This window comes from Arachis ipaensis, chromosome B7 (assembly GCF_059453495.1).
Source record: "Arachis ipaensis isolate K30076 ecotype BB chromosome B7, ASM5945349v1, whole genome shotgun sequence".
Taxonomy (NCBI): Eukaryota; Viridiplantae; Streptophyta; class Magnoliopsida; order Fabales; family Fabaceae; genus Arachis; species Arachis ipaensis.
In genome coordinates, this window is record NC_142442.1 from 83,821,035 (window position 1) to 83,826,243 (window position 5,209).

The window sequence follows — 5,209 nt, forward strand, 5'->3', positions numbered from 1 at the left end:
TTTAAAGAATGGGGGTCTGCACGACGTAAAAAAAAAACCGAAAAAAAAACCGGAGGAGCCTGCCGAAGATGAGGCCATTACGGCTCGCCTTTAGGTGTCCTCCTCGGGATAGCGTCATTTAAAGAACGAGGGTCTGCACGACGTAAAAGAAAAGGAAAAAAAACCGGAGGAGCCTGCCGAAGATGAGGCCATTACGGCTCGCCTTTAGGTGTCCTCCTTGGGATAGCGTCATTTAAAGAACGAGGGTCAGCACGACGTTAAAAAAAAATCGAAAAAAAATACCGAAGGAGCCTGCCGAAGATGACGCCATTACGACTCGCCTTTAGGTGTCCTCATTAGGATAGCGTCATTTAAAGAACGAGGGTCTGCACGACGTAAAAAGAAACCGAAAAAAAACCGGAGGAGCCTGCCGAAGATGAGGCCATTACGGCTAGCCTTTAGGTGTCCTCCTCGAGATAGCGTCATTTAAAGAACGAGGGTCTGCACGATGTAAAAAAAATAGAAAAAAAACCCGAGGTGCCTGCCGAAGATGAGGCCATTACGGCTCGGCTTTAGGTGTCCTCCTCGGGATAGCGTCATTTAAAGAATGAGGGTCAGCCCGTAGTGAAAAAAAAAACCGGAGGAGCCTACCGAAGATGACGCCATTACGGCTCTCCTTTAGGTGTCCTCCTCGGGATAGCTTCATTTAAAGAACGAGGGTCAGCACGTAGTAAAAAAAAACGGAGGAGCCTGCCGAAAATGAGGCCATTACGGCTCGCCTTTTGGTGTCGTTCTCGGGATAGCGTCATTTAAAGAACGAGGGTCAGCACGATGTAAAAAAAACAGAAAAAAAACCGGAGGTGCCTGCCGACGATGAGGCCATTACGGCTCGCCTTTAGATGTCATCCTCGGGATAGTGTCATTTAAAGAACGACGGTCAGCACGTAGTAAAAAAACGGAGGAGCCTGCCGAAAATGAGGCCATTACGGCTCGCCTTTTGGTGTCGTCCCCGTGATAGCGTCATTTAAAGAACGAGGGTCAGCACGTAGTAAAAAAAACGGAGGAGCCCGCCGAAAATGGGTCCATTACAGCTCGCCTTTAGGTGTCGTTCTCGGGATAGCGTCATTTAAAGAACGAGGGTCAGCACGACGTAAAAAAAATCGGAAAAAAAAAAACCGGAGGAGCCTGCCGAAGATGAGTCCATTACGACTCGCCTTTAGGTGTGCTCCATAGGATAGCGTCATTTAAAGAACAAGGGTCTGCACGACGTAAAAAAGATTGAAAAAAAAACCGGAGGAGCTTGTCGAAGATGAGGCCATTACGGCTTGCCTTTAGGTGTCCTCCTCGGGATAGCGTCATTTAAAGAACGAGGGTCAGCCCGTAGAAAAAAAAAAACCGGAGGAACCTGCCGAAAATGAGGGCATTACGGCTCGCCTTTAGGTGTCCTCCTCGGGATAGCGTCATTTAAAGAACGAGGGTCAGCACGATGTAAAAAAAAATGGAAAAAAAACCGGAGGAGCCTGCCGAAGATGAGGCCATTACGGCTCGCCTTTAGGTGTGCTCCATAGGATAGCGTCATTTAAAGAACAAGGGTCTGCACGACGTTAAAAAAAAACCGAAAAAAAAAGAAGCGAAGGAGCCTGCCGAAGATGAGGCCATTATGACTCGCCTTTAGCTGTCCTCCTTAGGATAGCGTCATTTAAAGAACGAGGGTCTGCACGACGTAAAAATAACCGGAAAAAAAACCGGAGGAGCCTGCCGAAGATGAGGTCATTACGGCTCGCCTTTAGGTGTCCTCCTCGGGATAGCGTCATTTAAAGAACGAGGGTCAGCACGATGTAAAAAAAATGAAAAAAAAAACCGGAGGAGCCTGCCGAAGATGAGGCCATTACGGCTCGCCTTTAGGTGTCCTCCTCGAGATAGCGTCATCTAAAGAACGAGGGTCAGCACGACGTCAAAAAAAAACCGAAAAAAAAAGAAGCGAAGGAGCTTGCCGAAGATGAGGCCATTATGACTCGTCTTTAGCTGTCCTCCTTAGGATAGCGTCATTTAAAGAACGAGGGTCTGCACGACGTAAAAAAAACCGGAAAAAAAAACCGGAGGAGCCTGCCGAAGATGAGGTCAATACGGCTCTCCTTTAGGTGTCCTCCTCGGAATAAAGTCATTTAAAGAACGATGGTTTGCACGATGTAAAAAAAACAGAAAAAAACCGGAGGTGCCTGCCGAAGATGTGGCCATTACGGGTCGCCTTTAGGTGTCCTCCTCGGGATAGCGTCATTTAAAGAATGAGGGTCAGCACGTACTGAAAGAAAACCGGAGGAGCCTACCGAAGATGAGGCCATTATGGCTCGCCTTTAGGTGTCCTCCTCGGGATAGCGTCATTTAAAGAACGAGGGTCAGCACGTAGTAAAAAAAAACCGGAGGAGCCTGCCGAAGATGAGGCCATTACGGCTCGCGTTTAGGTGTCCTCCATGGGATAGCGTCATTTAAAGAACGAGGGTCAGAACGAAAAAAACAGAAAAAAAAACCGGAGGTGCCTGCAGAAGATGAGGCAATTACGGTTCGCCTTTAGGTGTCCTCCTCCGGATATCGTCATTTAAAGAATGAGGGTCAGCACGTAGTGAAAAAAACCGGAGGAGCCTACCGAAGATGAGGCCATTACGGCTCGCCTTTACGTGTCCTCTCGGGATAGCATCATCTAAAGAACGAGGGTCAGCACGACGTAAAAAAAATCAGAAAAAAAAAAACCGGAGGAGCCTGCCGAAGATGAGGCCATTACAACTCGCCTTTAGGTATCCTCCTCGGGATAGCGTCATTTAAAGAACGAGGATCAGCACGATGTAAAAAAAAAAGAAAAAAAACCGGAGGTGCCTGCCGAAGATGAGGCCATTACGGCTCGCCTTTAGAAGTCATCCTCGGGATAGTGTCATTTAAAGAATGACGGTCAGCACGTAGTAAAAAAAAACGGAGGAGCCTGCCGAAAATGAGGCCATTACGGCTCGCCTTTAGGTGTCGTCCCCGGGATAGCGTCATTTAAAGAACGAGGGTCAGCACGTAGTAAAAAAAACGGAGGAGCCCGCCGAAAATGGGTCCATTACGGCTCGCCTTTAGGTGTCGTTCTCGGGATAGCGTCATTTAAAGAACGAGGGTCAGCACGACGTAAAAAAAATCGGAAAAAAAAAAACCGGAGGAGCCTGCCGAAGATGAGTCCATTACGACTCGCCTTTAGGTGTGCTCCATAGGATAGCGTCATTTAAAGAACAAGGGTCTGCACGACGTAAAAAAGATTGAAAAAAAAACGGGAGGAGCTTGTCGAAGATGAGGCCATTACGGCTTGCCTTTAGATGTCTTCCTCGGGATAGCGTCATTTAAAGAACGAGGGTCAGCCCGTAGTAAAAAAAAAACCGGAGGAGCCTGCCGAAAATGAGGCCATTACGGCTCGCCTTTAGGTGTCCTCCTCGGGATAGCGTCATTTAAAGAACGAGGGTCAGCACGATGTAAAAAAAATGGAAAAAAAACCGGAGGAGCCTGCCGAAGATGAGGCCATTACGGCTCGCCTTTAGGTGTGCTCCATAGGATAGCGTCATTTAAAGAACAAGGGTCTGCACGACGTTAAAAAAAAACCGAAAAAAAAAGAAGCGAAGGAGCCTGCCGAAGATGAGGCCATTATGACTCGCCTTTAGGTGTCCTCCTTAGGATAGCGTCATTTAAAGAACGAGGGTCTGCACGACGTAAAAATAACCGGAAAAAAAACCGGAGGAGCCTGCCGAAGATGAGGTCATTACGGCTCGCCTTTAGGTGTCCTCCTCGGGATAGCGTCATTTAAAGAACGAGGGTCAGCACGATGTAAAAAAAATGAAAAAAAAAACCGGAGGAGCCTGCCGAAGATGAGGCCATTACGGCTCGCCTTTAGGTGTCCTCCTCGAGATAGCGTCATCTAAAGAACGAGGGTCAGCACGACGTCAAAAAAAAACCGAAAAAAAAAGAAGCGAAGGAGCTTGCCGAAGATGAGGCCATTATGACTCGTCTTTAGCTGTCCTCCTTAGGATAGCGTCATTTAAAGAACGAGGGTCTGCACGACGTAAAAAAAACCGGAAAAAAAAACCGGAGGAGCCTGCCGAAGATGAGGTCAATACGGCTCGCCTTTAGATGTCCTCCTCGGGATAAAGTCATTTAAAGAACGATGGTTTGCACGATGTAAAAAAAACAGAAAAAAACCGGAGGTGCCTGCCGAAGATGTGGCCATTACGGGTCGCCTTTAGGTGTCCTCCTCGGGATAGCGTCATTTAAAGAATGAGGGTCAGCACGTAATGAAAGAAAACCGGAGGTGCCTACCGAAGATGAGGCCATTATGGCTCGCCTTTAGGTGTCCTCCTCGGGATAGCGTCATTTAAAGAACGAGGTTCAGCACGTAGTAAAAAAAAAAACCGGAGGAGCCTGCCGAAGATGAGGCCATTAGGGATCGCGTTTAGGTGTCCTCCTTGGGATAGCGTCATTTAAAGAACGAGGGTCAGAACGAAAAAAAACAGAAAAAAAACCGGAGGTGCCTGCCGAAGATGAGGCAATTACGGTTCGCCTTTAGGTGTCCTCCTCCGGATATCGTCATTTAAAGAATGAGGGTCAGCACGTAGTGAAAAAAACCGGAGGAGCCTACCGAAGATGAGGCCATTACGGCTCGCCTTTACGTGTCCTCTCGGGATAGCATCATCTAAAGAACGAGGGTCAGCACGACGTAAAAAAAATCAGAAAAAAAAAACCGGAGGAGCCTGCCGAAGATGAGGCCATTACAACTCGCCTTTAGGTGTCCTCCTCGGGATAGCGTCATTTAAAGAACGAGGATCAGCACGATGTAAAAAAAAAAGAAAAAAAACCGGAGGTGCCTGCCGAAGATGAGGCCATTACGGCTCGCCTTTAGATGTCATCCCCGGGATAGTGTCATTTAAAGAACGACGGTCAGCACGTAGTAAAAAAAAACGGAGGAGCCTGCCGAAAATGAGGCCATTACGGCTCGCCTTTAGGTGTCGTCCCCGGGATAGCGTCATTTAAAGAACGAGGGTCAGCACGTAGTAAAAAAAAAACGGAGGAGCCTGCCGAAAATGCGGCCATTACGGCTCGCCTTTAGGTGTCGTTCTCGGGATAGCGTCATTTAAAGAACGAGGGTCAGCACGACGTAAAAAAAATCGAAAAAAAAAACCGGAGGAGCCTGCCGAAGATGAGTCCATTACGACTC